The following is an 18,461-nucleotide window of genomic DNA, read 5'->3' as shown; positions in this document are numbered from 1 at the left end:
GATCGATGTTTCAAAATGGCAAAGTATTTTTGAATTTTTTGAATTTTTGAAAACTGAAAATATTTTATGGAGTTTTAGAAATTTTTTTTAAATAAAATGAAATTAAAACGAAAATATTTTTATTTTTATTTATTTATTTTAATAAAATTAATAAAAATCTTTTGGAATTTTTGAAAATATTTTTAAGATAAAAATAAAATAAAAACAAAAACAAAAATAAATAAAATAAAATAAAAAAGATAAAATGAAAATATTTTTAGATTTTGGAAAAATTTCCTCAAATTAAAAATATTTTTGAAAATTTTGAGAGTAAAATGAAATAAATTAAAAAATTCCAAATATTTTTGGATTTTCATTAAATTAAAGTTCAAAATTCAAAAGAGTAGTCAAAACAAAGTCAATAAAGGGGGTATAGATCGATCAATGCAAGATCGATCTAGAAGATATTTTGATCGATCGAATAGTTGAAAACCTACAAACAAGTTCGAACGATGCACAGAGAGGCCTTTTACATGGATCTCAAAAAATTTTCTAAGTGTGGAGTGAAGATCGATCCAAGAAAAAGCTGGATTGATCTAGGAACTTTCAGATTGTTCTAAGAAAATTTTCGATCGATACACAGAGGGCTGATTTATGCAGAAAAATTTTGATCGATGGAATAGAGGGATGTTCGATCGATCGAACCTCTTTTGAGATCAATCAAACAGGAACAAAATGCCTCTTTTCAAAATGAAAGTGCATGCATTCTCAATCATAGTTCCTATCAATGTGTATAAATCCCAAAACATATCTAGACGATGCAAGAAATGAATGGCAAAATAGAAATGAGGGAGGAATAGGGTTGTAAACCCTACGAAGCATGTACTAGTCTTTAACGTCTCTAGGAAGACGTTGGGCTCTTTTAGCCCAGATCAAATATCTTGTTATGCAACCCCTCCTTAACGGGGTGAATGGATTTTTGAACCCTACCTAACAAATTGCTCCCTAAGGAACTCATTGGATTTGATTCAAACGACATTGATAGTCCTTGGTCAAAACAACTCTTGGGCTTCCATGCCCTTGGAACACTTGACTTCAATGCAACTTTTTGTGCTTTCAAGTTGGTAGACAAACCATGGAAATGTTCAACATCAAGTAAAGACTTAACTTCATCAAATTCATGATTTACACACTCCTTTACAACACACACTTCTTCATGTTGGTCCATTGAATTCGGGGTTGGATTAAAAATGTTCAACTTCACTTTCATATGGCTAAATGAGATTTTCATTATCCCCGTCCTACAATTGATGTTGGCATTTGAAGTTGCCAAGAAAGGACGGCCAAGGATAACGGGAATTTGGCTCTTGGGATTTGGAACCGGTTCCGTGTTAATGACAACGAAATCCACTGGGAAGAAGAACTTATCAATTTTAATCAAAACATCCTCAATGATACCCCTAGGATTTTTGATTGATCGGTCGGCAAGTTGTAAAACTACCGACGTCAGTTTCAAGTCTCCTAAGCCTAATTTGACATATACCGAGTATAGAAGAAGGTTAACACTTGCTCCTAAGTCTAAGAGAGCCCGATTGATGACATCGTCACCAATGATGCAAGAAGTAGTAGGTGAACTGGGGTCTTCGAACTTTGGGAGAGTGTTATGTTGCAAAATGGAGCTAACTTACTCGGTCAAAACCACATTTCTTGGTGATTGGCTTTTGTTCTTCCTTTTTTAGGTGCAAAGATCTTTTAAGAACTTGGCATAAGCCGAAATTTTCTTAATTGCATTCAAAAGTGGGAGATTAATCTCCACTTGCTTAAACATTTCAATGATTTCATTGGTCTTGGTCTTTTGTTTATTAAGATAAATGGATCCTTTCAAGGCATCCGGAAATGGAGTTCTTGGCTCAAAAGCTTTTTCAAAATTTTTCTTTGAAATATCATCAACACAAGAATTTTTGAAGTCCTTTTTCAAATCATGCTTTGATTCATCTTTTAAATCATTTTTCAATGTTTTTTCAACATGATGATCATGCACATGCAATGAAGGAGGAATAAAATGTGAAACGGGACGGGTGTAAACTTTTGGTTGCACCGATTCACTCTCTTCATTGGACATACCTACTTGGTTGTCCACAATCTTCCCACTTCTCAAGGTTGTCACCGCATTGACATGCCCAATTATGGGACCTTTCGATGAGGAATGAGTCTCCACAACACATTGCTGCTTTGGTAGGGCATTCAAAGGCATTTTCCCTTTCTCTCTAGCATTTAAAGTATTAGCTATTTGCCCTACTTGGGTTTATAGCTTAGGAATGTATTGAGAGTGAGAATGAAGCAATTGAGTGTTTGCCTCTAGAGTGCCTAAAACTTTCTCTTCAAAAGCGGGACTCCTAGAGTTTCCTTGAGAATATGATGGTTGATTAGGGAAATAAGAATTAGAGAATTGATTGCCATGTGATTGGAATGATGATGATCTAAAACCTTGGGAACATACTTTCCTTGAAAACCACCTTGTAGAGGGTTTGAGCCTTCCCCTTGGCTTTTCCAAGAAAAGTTCGGATGGTTCCTCCAACTTAGATTGTAATGATTGCCATAGGGATTATTCCCTTGATTAGCAAAAATGGCATTGGCTTGCTCATGGTTGTCATTTTTCACATGTCCATGGGGACAATTGGAAGTAGAATGTAACACACTAGAACAAGTCATACATGATTCATTAAATGCACGATGATGAACATGATTAGGGGAGGAAGGCATTTGATTCACCGAAGTTTGGTTGATCAAAAATTGATCAAACCTTTGAGATAAGGATTTCATCTTGGCGGCTATATCATTGGAGTTGTCAACTTGATACAAGCCAATATTCTTCCTTCCACCTAGATTTCTACCATTTTTAGAAGATAAAGATCTATGCATGGAATTTTCACTCATACTTTCATACAATTTCCACACATCATTTTCATGCTTATCAAGATAAGAACCACCCATAGATGCATCAACCATACCCTTGTGATTATCCGGTAAACTTTCAAAGAAATATTGAACTAATTGCCACTTAGGTATGTCATGATATGGGCACTTCCTAAGCAAGTCATTGAATCTTTCCCATGCCTTATGAAACATTTCCCTATCCTTTTGAGAAAATTCACAAATAGAAGTTCTCATGGCATTGGTCTTCGAAACCGGGTAGTACTTCTTCAAGAACTCTTGTTACATTTCTGCCCAAGAAGTTATCGAAAAAGGCCTAAGATTGTTAAACCAATATTTTTCCTTGTCTTTGAGGATAAAAGGAAAAAGTTTGAGTCTTAACACTTCTTCTAGCATATTCGTGTATTTTGCGGTGGAACACACTTCAAGAAACTCATCCAAATGCTTATAGGGTTCTTCACTTGGAAGTCCATGATAGTTGGGAAGCATTTGAATGGTTTGTGGTTTGATTTCATAATGATGTGCTCTAAATGGAGGCAATTGAATACAAGTGGGTGCATTATATTCATTAGGCACGTAATGGTCTCTTAAAGCAAGAGAGGGATTTACAACCGGTGGTACTACTCGAGCACCGTGGTTAGCTTAAACCATAAAAGGTTGTAGAGCAAAGATTGGTTAAGGCATTCCCAATGGAATTTGGCCTTGGGGTACTAGAGCTCACCACTAAGCTTGACTTCACTAGACACTAGTAATTGTAAATTAATGGGGAAATTGACTTGTAACTTGTGTGTGTGTGTAACATTAATTGAAGCTAGGCATGGATGGCAAATAAGCATAGATTGTCAAGCCAAATCAAATGGAAAGCACAACCTATCAAATGAGACCAAAATCCATTCAATGAAACCACAATTTATGCACACATAACATTTAGAAACATACACCTAATGCATTCATAAGTATGGAATACCAAGAAATAAGAGTAGATTGTCCACCTATCTATGAATTTAAAGCAACTACACTAAATCTACACTAAACACATGAAATTTAACTAAGTAAGCTAAAGTTGTGGTACAATCCATCAAGAAACAAGTGTGAACCATCAAATAAATTGCAAGAGTGTTCAATTAAGCTCTATGTCTTGACTATCTCTAGATTAACTTCATCCATACACATAGACATGCATAAATTTCACTAAATCTAGAGAAAAGCACATGAATCATCCATTCTAGCATACATAGACATATGGTTAGAAGTAGATAATCAATTGAAAGCATTAATCCATACGCATCAAGTAGAAACCACAAGATATATATATAAATCCAAGATCAAAACATTGTTACAAATAAATCCCCAAAAATATACAAAGAACTAAGTCTATGAAGCAAACTTAGGGGCTACTCTAGCCCCAAGTAGATGTCTAGCCACTCATTGAAGTAGTCATCCAACCCTCAAGGGCTATCTCCATGGTAGGAATGACCTCCTTCTTGATGGAAACCCTAGAAGAATGGAAGAACTCCCAAAATGTGTAAAGCTCTTTAATCTCTAGCCTTCTCTCCAAGAAAAGAAATATGTTGAATGTTACAAGTTATGATGTAAAAATGGCTCAAAATCCTTATATAAGTAGGTCAAGTGTCACACCCAATGGTTTGGGCTCGTACACCAAGGTCCCTCCATTGATTGCACCATGAGCCAACTTTTAATGAGCTGGAATCTATTTTTTTCGGACTTGAGGAAGTTTTATCGATCAAACTGTGGTGAGATCGATCGAACATGGTTGAGATCCATCGAATGCTGTAGAGATCGATCATCTTTAGCGGTGCCTTTTGAAATAAAGACAAATCTCTAAGATATTTTTGGGAAGAAGACAAAAGTGGTAGGTGGGTGGTAGGTGTGGATAAGATCGAATCATTTCGATCGATCTAGAAAATGTTAGATCGATCGAATTTGCTAGATTCTTTTGGATAAGGACAAGGGGTTGGATCCATCTTGAATTGTTTAGATCGATGAACTTTCGATCAATCGAAGAAATGCTGAGATCGATCGAACATGCTAAATTTCCACACTTTGCATCATTTTGTTCCCACTTTGCTCCTTTCTTCCATTCAGTTTAAGTTAACTTCTTTAATGCTCTTATTTGGCTGAATTGACTTATTTTTGGGATAAGCACCTGAAAAGGGCAATAACACAAAATTAGTCTAAAATGGGAAAGTAAGATAGATAAAGGTCCTAGAATACCTTAGCTTAAGGGGTTTAAATGCGCACTTTTCAGCGCTCAGCGCTCATCAGTCCCCATGGACACGTGCCAAGTGAAAACCATGAGCAAGTCAATGCTACATTTGTTAACCAAGGGAATAATCCCTATGGCACTCATTACAATTCAAGTTGGAGGAACGATGCAAACTTCTCTTGAAAAAGCCAAGGGGAAGGCTCAAACCCTCCCCAAGGTGGTTTTCAAGAAAAGTATGTTCCAGCTCCAATGCAAAGCCAAGGTTCCCAAGGTTTTAGATCTTCTTTTCAATCATCACATGGAAATCAATTCTCCAATTCTCATTTCCCTAACCAATCATCGTATTCCCAATGAAACTCAAGGAGTCCTGCTTTTGAGGAGAAAGTGTTGACCGCTCTCGGCACTCTAGAGGCGAACACTCAATTGCTTCATTCCCATTCCCAATCCATTACTAAGCTAGAAACCCAAGTCGGGCAAATAACTAGTACTTTGAATGCTAGAGAGAAAGGGAAGATGCCTTTGAATGCACCACCAAAGCAACAATGTGTTGTGGAGACTCATTCCTCATCGAAAGGTCACACAATCGAATATGTCAATATGGTGACAACCTTGAGAAGTGGGAGAATTGTTGATAACCAAGTAGGTATTCCCAATGAAGAGAGTGAACCGGTGCAACCCAAAGTTGTCACCTGTCTCGTTTCATATTTTATTCCTTATTCATTGCATGTGCATGATCATCCTATTGAGAAAGTTATGAAAAGTGATGATTTAAAGCATGATTTGAAAAATGATCCTAAGAATTCTTGTGTTGAAGATTCTTTGAAGAAAAATTTTGAAGATCTTTGCACCTACAAGAGGAAGAACAAGAGCCAAACACCAAGAAAAACAGTCTTGACTAAGCAAGTGAGCTCTATTTTGTAACATAACACTCTCCCAAAGTTTAAGGACCCCGGTTCACCTACTACTTCTTGCATCATCGATGACCATGTCATTAATCAGGCTCTCTTAGATTTAGGAGCAAGTGTTAACCTTCTTCCATATTCAGTATATGCAATATTGTGCTTATGAGACTTGAAACCGACATCGGTGGTTTTACAACTTACCAACCGATCCATCAAAAAGCCTCGGGGTATCATTGAGGATGTTTTAATTAAGATTGATAAGTTTTTCTTTCCCATTGATTTCGTTGTCATAGACACGGAACCGGTTCCGAATCCCAATAGCCAAATTCCAGTTATCCTTGGCCGTCCCTTCTTGGCAACTGCAAATGCTAACATCAATTGTAGGACGGGGATAATGAAAATCTCATTTGGCCACATGAAGGTGAAGTTGAACATCTTTAATCTAACCCTGAATTCAATAGGCAAACATGAAGAAGTATGTGTTGTTGAAAAATACATAGCTAATGAATTTGATAAAGTCGAGTCTTTACTTGAACATAAAACTTCAAAAGATCAATCTTTAAATTTCAAAGCAAAGAATGTAGTTTCAAAAGCAAAGTTTGAAAGGGCATGGAAGCCCAAGAGTTGCATAGATCAAGGACCATCAATGTCTTTTGAATCAAATCCAACAAGTTCTCTAGAGAACCATTTGTTGGGTGGGATTCAAAAATCCATTCACCCCGTCAAGGAGGGGATGCATAACAAGATATTTGATCCGGGCTAAAAGAGCCCAACATCTTGCTAGAGACATTAAAGACTAACAATGCTTCGTAGGGTTTACAACCCTATTCCTCCCTCATTTCTATTTTACCTTTCATTTCTTGCGTCATCTAGATATATTCTAGGTTTATACACATAGCTAGGAACTGTGATTGAGAATGCATGCACTTTCATTCTGAAAATAGGCATTTTGCACTTGTTCGATCGATCTCAAAAGAGGTTCGATCGATCGAACATTCATCCCTGCATCCAATCATCTCTCAGCCCCATCGATCGAGAATTTCCTGCATATTTCAGCTCTTTGTGTATCGAGCGAACTTCAGTTCAGATCTGAGTGCTCCAAGATCGATCAAAATTTCCCTCAGATTGATCTTCATTCCATACTTAGAATTTTTTTTGAAACCCACGAAAATCATCTCTCTGTATCGATTGAACTTGTCTGCAGGTTTTCACTTGTTGGATCGATTGAAGTATCTTCCAGATCGATCTTGGATTGATCGATCTGTGTCCTTTTGTTGACTTTGACTTCGACTGTCCTTTTTGAATTTTGAATTTACTTAAAATAATAATAATAATAATAATAATAATAATAATAATAAAAGAAATAATAAATAAATAAATAAATATATATATATATATATAATACAAAAATATTTTTCCTTTATTATTATTATTTTTTTAAAAATATTTTCAAAAAATCCAAAAAAAAAAAAAAAATTCAAAAATTTTCAAAAATACTGTGTCGTTTTGAAGCTTAGATCGATCTATGTTTCTTCAAGATTGATCTATGTTTGATTGATTTGAGATTTTTCCAGATTGATCGAACATATCAAAAACAGTTTTTAAAAATAAAAGCCAAGGGCCATTTTGATCGATTTACACATCGATCTCAACCCTAGCTCCCTTTCGCCGCTGCAACCCTTCTTCCCAAGCTTCGACACTTCATCTCTTGTCTCAGATCTCATCTTTCTCCTTCATCACCACTTCTCTCACCCAATTTGGTAAGTTTTACATTTTATTGTTGAATCCGAAGCTTCATTTCTATATTTGAGACTTGCCATGATAGATATGAGATTTTAGGTTAGATTTCTTGCTATTTTTGATGATTTTGAGCATGTATATATATATATATATGTGTGTGTGTGTATATTTGTATATAGTTTTGTATATATTTTCATTCCGAATCCGATTTTGGGGGTCACGTGCCTATTCAACTAACCATTTTTGTGTTGTTGAGGTGTAGAGGGACCCACAAGCTTGCTTGGGTGCCCCTCGTGTCATCCACGTCACAGATCTGTGACTTTTCAAATTTCTTGCAACAGTTCGATCAATCGAAGTTTTCTCTGATCGATTAGTGAAAAATCGATCAAACTTAGCCCTGATCGATCTGAGAAAGATCGATCTCATATTTTCCTGATCGATCGAATTTAACAGATTTGCTTATGCACACTTCACACACCATTCATAGTGCTCCATGCTATTTTATTGGTGCCCAATGCCTGTGTTTTCCACATTGGATGCATTCCATACTAACACTGTTTAGCATAATTCACTTAGTCACTGTTTATTTGGCTGCGTCATCACTTGCATAGATTCATGTCTATTATTCTAAGTTGTCTATCTTACTTGACATACATGTTTCTATATACTATGCTTCAATTCTCTATTATCTGTTACTGACTTATTTTGCAAGTGTTTCTTTTCTGTTTTGCAGGCTATGGCACGGGTTAAGACAGTTGCCCGTCGACAGTATGAGAAGAGAGTTCAACAGAGAGTAGAGGAGCCTGCAGAGCCTTCTTATGCCCAGGATCTAGAACAGGCTGAGCAGTATGAATAGTTAAATGAGTAGGAGGAGCCAGCTCCGGCTCAGTCTGACCGCTCTGCCTCTACCGCTTCTGCATCTTCATCCCATTCTGATGAGGATGAGCATATATCTTCTCCTTCTCCACCACCGGCACTGCCTAGCCAGGTCCAAGATCGACCTATTCGGAAGTTCAGACACCTTTTGATGTCCCATAAGTCCGTTTTTGATATAGCTTTCTTCTCCCGATCAGTCTTGACCCGAGAAGCTTTTAACGATATTGAGCGGCGTGGCATTTTAGCCATTCTAGTGCCAGTTACTTATCATATTTTCCCGCGACTTGTTCGGATGTTCTTCTAGAACCTCCGGCTAGCCCCGGGTAATCTGTCAGAGCTACAAACTATTATTGATGGTCACCCTATCATTATCAAAGTCGACACTTTGGCCACTTCTTCTTAGTGCCCATATGTCTGCCCTCCAGGTCTTGATTATCCTATTTTAAGGAGGCCTTCTGATGCAGACATGACCGTTGCCCTTACTGGCCATTACGCAGTTGGTGAGACTTTCGTCACCCGAATTTTTCTACCCGATGACCTATGGTTTTTCAATTCGGTCTTGTACCGAAATGTGTTTATGGCAGGGTATGAGATCCAGAGGCATCTCATTTTTTGGCAGCCCTTTATGCATTCTACACCGGGCACTGGTTCTCCATTCCTACACTCTACTGGAGTGTTATGATGAAGCTATATACAGATTATATCAGCAAGGCCAAGCCCAAGCGGGCTAAGTATCTCCCCTTCACTCATCTTATTACTCAGATCCTCTGAGACCAGCGCTACCCTTTCCATCCATAGGAGCGTTCTGAGTTAAGGGGTTGCCACTATAGCAAGAAGGACTGGAATAAGAGCTACAATGCTCTTATCAAGAGCTTGGAGGAGGACGCTATCTTAGCAGCAGAGGAGGTTGCAGAGGCTGAGGAGGCAGAGATGGCGGCAGCAGTAGCAGCAGCAGATGATCTAGTAGACGCACTGGCGACTGTAGTACATATGGATATAGACCTGGAGCAGCAGCCTCCAGAGGAGTTACATCGTCACTTTTTAGCTAGGTCGCCAGTTCATTCCTAGGAGCAGGGTCAGGATGTACCACGGTTTCATTATCCATTCATACATGAGGCTCCAGTTCCGACACCCGGCCTAGGAGAGCGTGTCCAGTCATTGGAGGATGCAGTAGTCTTTCTCAGAGCAGACATTTCTACTTTCTGTGCGGATGTCTTAGCTACACTACGTGACATATCCAGAGATATCCGGGGATCACGCCCCGCTCGCCCTACCTCCTCTGCCTGATTTCTCAATCTCTTTAATCTCCTCATTTGATATATCTGTGATACATTACTATTTATTGCTACTGATATGATATTTTTGCGGCCAGTCTGTTGGCCCTGATATTGTGATGTGCTGTACATTATTTCTCTTTTTCTATGCATGATATTTTTGGATGTCTGGATTTTATATTGATACATTTATCTGTGATTGATTCCATCTATCAGGTACATCCCAATGCCTTCAGTAAGAGAGAGTGCTGCCCAATTTTTTTCAGGACCACCCTTTTTCCTCTCTCTTTACTTTTTTTCCTATCTCATTTACACTTGTATGTCCACTGTGCACTGTTATTATCCCTTTTGTTATTTGATGAGTTTTATCCAAGTGCCATCTTTTTAAGACCGTAGTCAATTCCAAGTTTGGGAGGGTTATACCACCCACTTTGGATATTTATGTCCTGGCCATTCTTTGCCTTGGTTGCTGACGGTGGCCATTCCTATACGCCAAAATAATATAGTGAATGCACGGTTCAAGTAAAACCTTTTGGGTCAAGTTTAAATTTAGAAAAACCACGAATACCACTACTACTAACGTAGTAAGGGTGAGTAGGGATCATGCCAAAGGATTGGAGGGCTACTAGTAATGGAAACAATGCTTAGGGTTAATAGGTCGAGTGATCAAAGGTAGATTATTTGGTTGATTAAATTATAATTAAGATTAAACAAGCTCAATATAAAACAAGTAATTAAAGGATAGAGAAAATAAGAGAGAAAGGTCTTGGGATATAGAGATCACCACTAAGCATCACCTTTCTATACACTCAATTCATAATTAATGAGGAGGAAAACATATGTTGCAACAATAGTGAGTGTGTGTGGTTGTTTCAATAAGCATGGATGACCAATTAAGTATATATTGTCTGAACAACACAATGAATAGCATAATATATCAAACTAAGCCATTAATCCTTCTTTAAACTCACAATCCAAACACATCACATAATTAGCGAAATATACTACTTGCATGCACAAGTATAGAACATCAAACAACAAGCATGGATTGTCCTCCCATTTAACAACTAAGGTAACTACACTACATCTAAGCTAATGACATGAAATTAAACTAATTAAACTAAGGGAGAGGCACAATTCATCAAGAAATGAGTATGAACCATCAAATAAACCACAAGAGCATTCTATTAAGCACTATGTCTTGACATTCTCTAGATCTATAGCATCAACACACATAGACATGCATCAACAACACAAGAGATAGAGATAAACACATGAACATCTATTCTAGCATACATAGATATATGGATAGAATGAAATGATCAATTGGAAGAATTAAACCACACAAGTCATTGAATAAACATGATCTATGTATATAAAGATGTCAAAACATGTATTACAACACAAATTCCCTCAAAAATACGTAAATCAAGGTAAAGAAAGCATACTTAGGGCTAACTCTAGCCCCAAGAGGATGTCTAACTACTCATGGATGGTGTCCTCCAACCCTCAAGGGCTATCTCCATGGTAGAAATGCTCTTCTTTTTTAGTTAGATGGAAGACCTCCCAAGAATGTGTCTCTAGCCTCCTCTTCTCTTTTCTTCCTCTCTAAGAAAAAATCAAATATTGTCTCTATCAACTCCTCAAAAGCATAAGTGTAAAAGTGGCTCATAATCCTTATATAGGTAGCTCAAATGTCACATCCAATGGTCTAGGCTCGTACACAAGGGCTCCTCCAATGATTACAACATGAGACAACTTTTAATGAGCTAGAAATTAATTTAATTCATATTTGAGAGGGTTCGATCGATCGAACCTATGCTGAGATCAATCGAACTTGGCTGAGATCTATTAAACTTTGGCTGGATCAATCTTCACATGGCGGCGTCTTTTTGGATAAGGACACATCTGAGATATTTTGGGGAAAGAGAAAAAAGTGGTAGGTGGGGTGGTACAACAGGATAAGATGGAATCTTTTCGATCGATCTGAGAATTGTTGGATCGATCGAACTTTGTGGGATCTTTGGATAAGGACAAAAGAGCTTGGATCCATCTTGGAGAGTCTAGATCGATGAACTTTCGATCGATCAAACATGCTGATTTCCACACTATGCTTCATTCTGCTTCCACTTTACTCCTTTCTTCCATCCAACTTGAGTTAGCTTCTTTTAAGCTCTTATTTGGCTAAATTAGCTTATTTTAGGGATAAGCACCTAAAAAGGACAATAACACGAAATTAGTCTAAAACGGGAAAGTAAGATAGATAAAGGTCCTAGAATACCTAAGCTTAAGGGGTTTAAATGCGCACTTTTCAGTGCTCATCAGTTACACTGGTATACTCTTTCCTTTTGTTCTCTTTGTACATTGAGGACACTGTGCCATTTAAGTTTGGGGGTAGTGGGTGTTAATTGCAGTATTTGTTTTCAATTCAAAATTTTAAGCATGACTTGTGTATTTGAGGGATTTTCTATGATTGGTTCATAACTAGCTATGATTTTGATCTTCTGAGGACTATATTGCTTAAAATTTAAAAATTGCTAGACTTGAGAGTCCAATACTCCTTGTGTGCCTTGTGGATGCCATTTAGGAGTAAATTTTTGAAAGATTGATATCATGCTTGCATTTGTGGTCCACATCATCCTGATTTTGTGATTGTTTTGAGATTCATTCTAGGATTCTACACTAGCACAGGCGTACACTAGCATTCATTTGTGGGGTACATGCTGAGACGACCCTGGTTTTTAGGCCAGCGTGTCCTGTGATGAACCGAAGATTGACCCGATAATGGATCCGATATGCGGAAGCAAAAACAGAAAATAAGACTCTAAGAAGCCAAAGTGACCTTCCATGAGATGGTGGAACTCAACAAGAACTGATACGGAAGCAAAAGATATAAAATATGACAAATAAGCCCCTAGGGGCAAAATAGTCATTTCTAAAAATTGTAGATTAGGGTGCCACCGATCACACCTATGGAAGGACAACAAAAAACTAATCAAGATGGACTCAAAAATCGTATCATTCGAAGTCTGGACGAAGGAGAAACGACATGACGACGAAAAACGGACACTTAAAGCTTTAAGGGCAAACTTGTAATTATCCAAAAATATCCGGGTGTAACCGAACACACCGTTTGATAGACGACGAAAAAATTAATCAAGTTCAAAAAATAATTCACTTGAATCGGAGTCCGGACGAAGGAGAAAAGCCCAAAAGAAGAATTGATGTCGCGGCGGCCCGACGAGGGGCCATGACAGCCCCATACGCACGCCCATGCACACCACGTGCGCGCTGTGTGCACCATGGCTAGCAGCAGCCCATAGAGCTGCTGTGCCGTTTTTTTTTTCAGAAAATTCTAGAACCGAGGCTGAATTCGGAGGCCTAGATGAATTTTTTTACAAAAACACAAAGAAGAAACCCCCCTCAAAATTGAGTTTTCTACATGATTTGTTAAGAATTCAAAAAAAACTCACTATGAAATGGCCAAAATGCCCTCCCAAAAAATCTGGTCAAAAGAGCTAAAAAGCTGCTAAAATGAAACTGGAAGCTGAAACTTCACGAGGGATTTCCGGTAGCAAGAAGATATTTTCGGGAAAAACACGAAGAAGAAACCCCCCCTAAAATCACGTTTTCTAAGTGACCATTTAGAAAAAAGAAAATAAAACTGATGTAAAAATTCTATAATGCCCCTAGAACAGATTATGCAACAAATTTGCAAAATGGTTCCATAGGAGGCTCAAATCACAAAGGAAATGGTTTTTCCCAGAAATGATCATGCACGCAAATGTAAATGGTGATTTTGAGCGTGCGGGAATGGTCCGCGGCTCCCGAAAATGGCCAAGTCAAAATCCGACCCCCCAACGGCCAATAAAGCAAAAATGAACTTGAAATTGAAAATATGGAAACCAAAATTGACAAATGATTTCAAATTACCATTTGGCCCTTGGCCACACTTCAAACATGAGTAATGAGATCCTACGAAAGAATAAAAATGAAATTCCCAAACCCGATGTAGAAGTTATGACACAATGTCTAAGCATTTTTCAACATTTTCATATTAAGCCTTGAAAACGAAAGTGCATAGAAAGCAAGATACATGTCATTGGCTTCCGGCCTCATCTGATACATGTCAAATACATTGTAAAAAGTGTACTTATGTACACATTACAAAAATAGAATCAAATTTACACATTTTGACATATAAAGCTATAAATGGCATTTCAAGCCAACATTTACAAGAAATGAGAACTTCAAGTCTACAAATCATCCAAGCATGATGTGAATCCCGAATCTTGATCCCGGTACCTGAAAAATGTCCCCACTACATGGGTGAGTGACATAGAGCTATTCGTAGGAGATGAACATGCATCGACCTTACATTTTACAATTCTATCACCTTAAGGTGAAACATGTTAAAGGGGCTCATGACACCTAACGTCTATGTCAAAGTGAGACTCAGGGATCATCCTAAGCTACTCATGCAATTGAAATGAACTACGGCATACAAGTATACAAGCTCAAGTACACTAAACCGTATTAAAACATGATATACGACATTCAAGTACACATGCTCACAAGTATACTAAATCATGTTAAATGGGATAAGCAATATCTAGCACACATACACAAGTATAAGATATATGTATAGAGTACTCATAAATCAAGTATACAAACAGAAGTATACTAAGCTAAACACATACGTACAAGACAAGTATACATGGCACAAGTATACAAAAATAAAATCCGCACACACAAGACAAGCATACTAAGCGTAAATACACGAGATAGAGTTTAGATACACCAACAAGGATACAAGTTCAAGTATACAGTTTCAAGTATACTAAATGAGATCAAAATACTTAGGCAAGCACCAATTCTCAAGTTACAAGTAATCCATGATTAACAACTTGAAATTAAATACGAAATCAAATTAGAAAGACTAGGACATGTGGTCACTAGACCAAGCAAGTGTTTCCGGGTAATTACGACCCACAAGGCACTACCTAATGCACACATACATAAGTTATTCCGGGCAATTACGACCCACAAGGTACTACCTAGTGCGCACTTATGACTTAGAAGACTCTTGTCTTCGCATTAGAGCCAAACCCTAGCCATCACGTGAAATATGTCCTTACAAGCTTTCCAAAATCAATAAGTCCAAAACTTATACAAAAATCAATAAGTTAGACCAAACTTATACCTAATTCACTAATGCATAAAACCATCTTCCATTCACAAATAAGGTTGAATCCACAAAAACCATGTCCTATAATTCAAGTCTAGATAGCATATGACATGTCAAGCCTCCAATATGCAATTTATACACCAAAACAAGAATATTTTACAACAATTGAACCACATTACCACACTAAGCCACAAGTACTAAATAAGTCCCAATTTAGTAACTAGCTTCCAAGGTAAACAATTGTAATATTCTAAAAAGCTATACACCTACACAAGATATATCTAAACAAGCTATGCAAGTCAATGATATTCTATATCATGCTAAGTCCAATTACCATTTCAAGAGGTCTCAAGTACTAATTCTACATTAAATTAGTAACATGCTCACAAGGTGATTAAATAGACTACATTTCAAGGGATTATCAACCTATTACCTCCAATATCAATTTAAGTGACCAACACACTTAAAATAAAATTAATTATGCTCATTAATTAAATTTTCTGTAGAGTTTCAAACATATGTTAAAGAACTCACCAAGGCCTACTTTAATATCACATTACAAGTTGGTTTCATGCTTGATATAACTATGTGAATTAATCTTTTACAAAAGATAAATATTAAATAAGTTTTGCAATTCTTACTCAAATGATCCAAATTTAATATATGTTACACAACTCACCAAGGCCTAATTTACTAGCATGCCATAATTTAATTCTAAACTATATATCATCATTAGAATTAAATCCTAAACAAAGAAAATAAATAAATTAAATTCTAAAAACTTGAACAAGGCATGCTCACAAGTTATATATGCTTATAAAATAATCAACACAACAATAATATAAAGCTAAGACATCCCCTACCTCAATTTGAGATGAAAATCTCAAAAGCCCACCGAAAAAAAAAGTGCTCCGAATCTAACGATATCGAAGGGTTTTGTCGGTGACAACACGATCTACATGAACCCACAAGAAGCCCCATCAAAATCACAACTTGACTTCAAACCTGAACTCAAAATTTGGCCAAAAACGGGTTCTAATAAGGGTGAAAGAAGCGCGTAGTCAACACGAACACAAAACGCAAAGGCCCTACTATGTTATGACAAATAAATGAAGTTCAAATGAGGAAAGAGAAGGTGGCAACCTCCCTTGGGCTGCCATGGAAGCTTCAAGTCGTGCAAGAGAGTGGGAAAGATGAAAAAATATAATATCTCATCCCCCTTTTATAGAAATATCAAAAAGTGCCCCGAACGGGCCCCGTCGGGTTCGGAAAGTGAAATTTGAGCAGACGCGCTCAAATGATGAAACTCTGTGAACAAAAAAGATTCAAAATGAGAAAATAAGAATAACGGAAGAAACGGCGTCAAAAACTAAGTTTTGATCAGAAAGTTATGCCCCGAACAAGTTTGGCGCAAACCGAGGCCAAAAACCCAGAAACTGGAAAACATCGACCAGAAGGGACTTCTAAGAGTTTACGACTCAACGAAAAGTGAAAATGAATCTCGTATGAGGATCCAAGCTCAAAACAAGATAATTTGCAATAACTTTCATTAATTGCACAATGGCCCCCACAACAAGGGTTAACTGCAAAACTGCCCCAGAATGAAAATATCTTCCAAAAGATATTTTCTTAGATACCCCTGAAATAAAATATCTTCAAAAGATATTTACGAAAAACACCCCAAGAAAAGAAATTAATTTCAAAGAATTATGTATCCATGCCCCTCTAGACACCGGAAGTCAAAAACCAACTCCGAGCACAAGAAGTGAGGTTTTGCCAACAAAGTGACAAACGGGGAAAAGACGAAATAGGTAAAAGGACAAAATAGGAATAAGGACAAAAAAGTGAATAGTGTCGAAAAACGAAAATTGTGGAAATGACTCGGTCCTCAAAGGAAGTTGTCAATCCAAAGGAAAGAGTTTTAGAAACCATTTCCGAGCACTCGAGACGACACTAAGCGACGAAAAACCGAACTTAGAAATGGAATTTCAACGAAAAAAATTCATCCGTAAAATTCTAAGGAAAAAAGAAAGGAAGGAAATGACCGGGACATTACAGCCTACCCTCCTTAAAGAGTTTTCATCCCCGAAATCAGGAACATTCCCAGAAGAACCGAAGAAGGACCGTACACAAGGTCACACCAAGGAATAGATCATAAAGTACCAAAGGACAACTCCAAAGGTCTTGAGATCAACGAAGAGATACGAAACCGTGAATAGTGAGACACCTCTCCAACGAATTAACATACTAACCCAATGTCAACCACCCAAAGGAGATCAAGTAAACTACACATCGAAATAAGGAACACAATCAGAAGCAACATGGCAGCACGAATACTGACTAGAACCCGTCCACAACATACCCAAGGTGTGGTAGCATCCACAGTGTCAAGTGCCCGCCCATACTCACATTACTAGCTAGGTAATGCAAGGTAGCATCGACGGCAACTAGTACTCGCCCACACACAACTTGTACGGTAGCATAACAGTATAAAGCCCTAATTCATCACCTGCCCCTAACAAGCTCACCCGTGAAACCTATCGATACAAATGACATCAATGTCAAACAATCATTACCAAAAGCACCACGGAAACCAGGTAATCTGTGAGAGATGCGATATGGTCCAAAATGTCTGGCCGGACCATTCTGGCCAATCCAAAACCCTGACAATAATGCTAAAGGCACCGCTACGCTTAAGGCCTTAAATCCCTAATACTGGAAAAAACTGACAACCCCAAGTCTTAAAACACCGCTATCAACAACACCAGTCACGAATCCAAAGCCTGACAAGTCTATGCCCTCAAGCCAATGGATCGGACTTTACAAATCAAACAACATCATTATCGCCCTAGCCACAACGACTTCCAACCAGACAATGCACCCAAAATCCTCTACGTCATCCTAACGCTGACCTACTACAAGGCTACGCCTAGGAATCAAGACATCGGATCAAGCTCACACACACAATCCCGACAACCAAGGTTACACAACCCCAAGCAAAGTACGAAATGATAAAGGAAATGAACTAATAAAGCAATTAGTCATGCAACAAACACGTATATATACACAAGTATACATTCACAAGTATACTAAACAGTACTGAATCCATGGTGAACAAGTATATAGGCTCAAGTATACTAAATCAAAGTGAAATGAAATAAACAACGCGCAAGTATGCTAAGTACAAGTATACTAAATGTAAATGAAATTCTACAAATAATTTCACAGAAACAATATCGCACCATACAACTAAACATATAGTGTACAAGGGTAATCAAATATGCTACATATCACATAAGGGTCAAGCATCAGAGACATACTACACATCACCTATGACGCTA

The 18,461-nt window shown here is 37.6% G+C and overlaps 1 non-coding gene across 1 annotated transcript; it reads left to right on the top strand.

Moving 5' to 3' along the window:
• The first annotated feature begins 3,046 nt into the window (after positions 1 to 3,046).
• On the top strand, positions 3,047 to 3,153 carry LOC132315330 (small nucleolar RNA R71). Its single transcript, XR_009483622.1, has one exon. It is a non-coding gene; the product is annotated as a small nucleolar RNA R71 (small nucleolar RNA).
• Positions 3,154 to 18,461: the final 15,308 nt, after the last annotated feature.

This window comes from Cornus florida, unplaced genomic scaffold (assembly GCF_030987335.1).
Source record: "Cornus florida cultivar Cherokee Brave unplaced genomic scaffold, ASM3098733v1 CherokeeBrave_3.0.0_Hap2_Chr06, whole genome shotgun sequence".
Lineage (NCBI taxonomy): Eukaryota > Viridiplantae > Streptophyta > Magnoliopsida > Cornales > Cornaceae > Cornus > Cornus florida.
The sequence above is the reverse complement of the archived record's forward strand: the minus strand, read 5'-3'. Positions and strand labels throughout refer to the sequence as shown.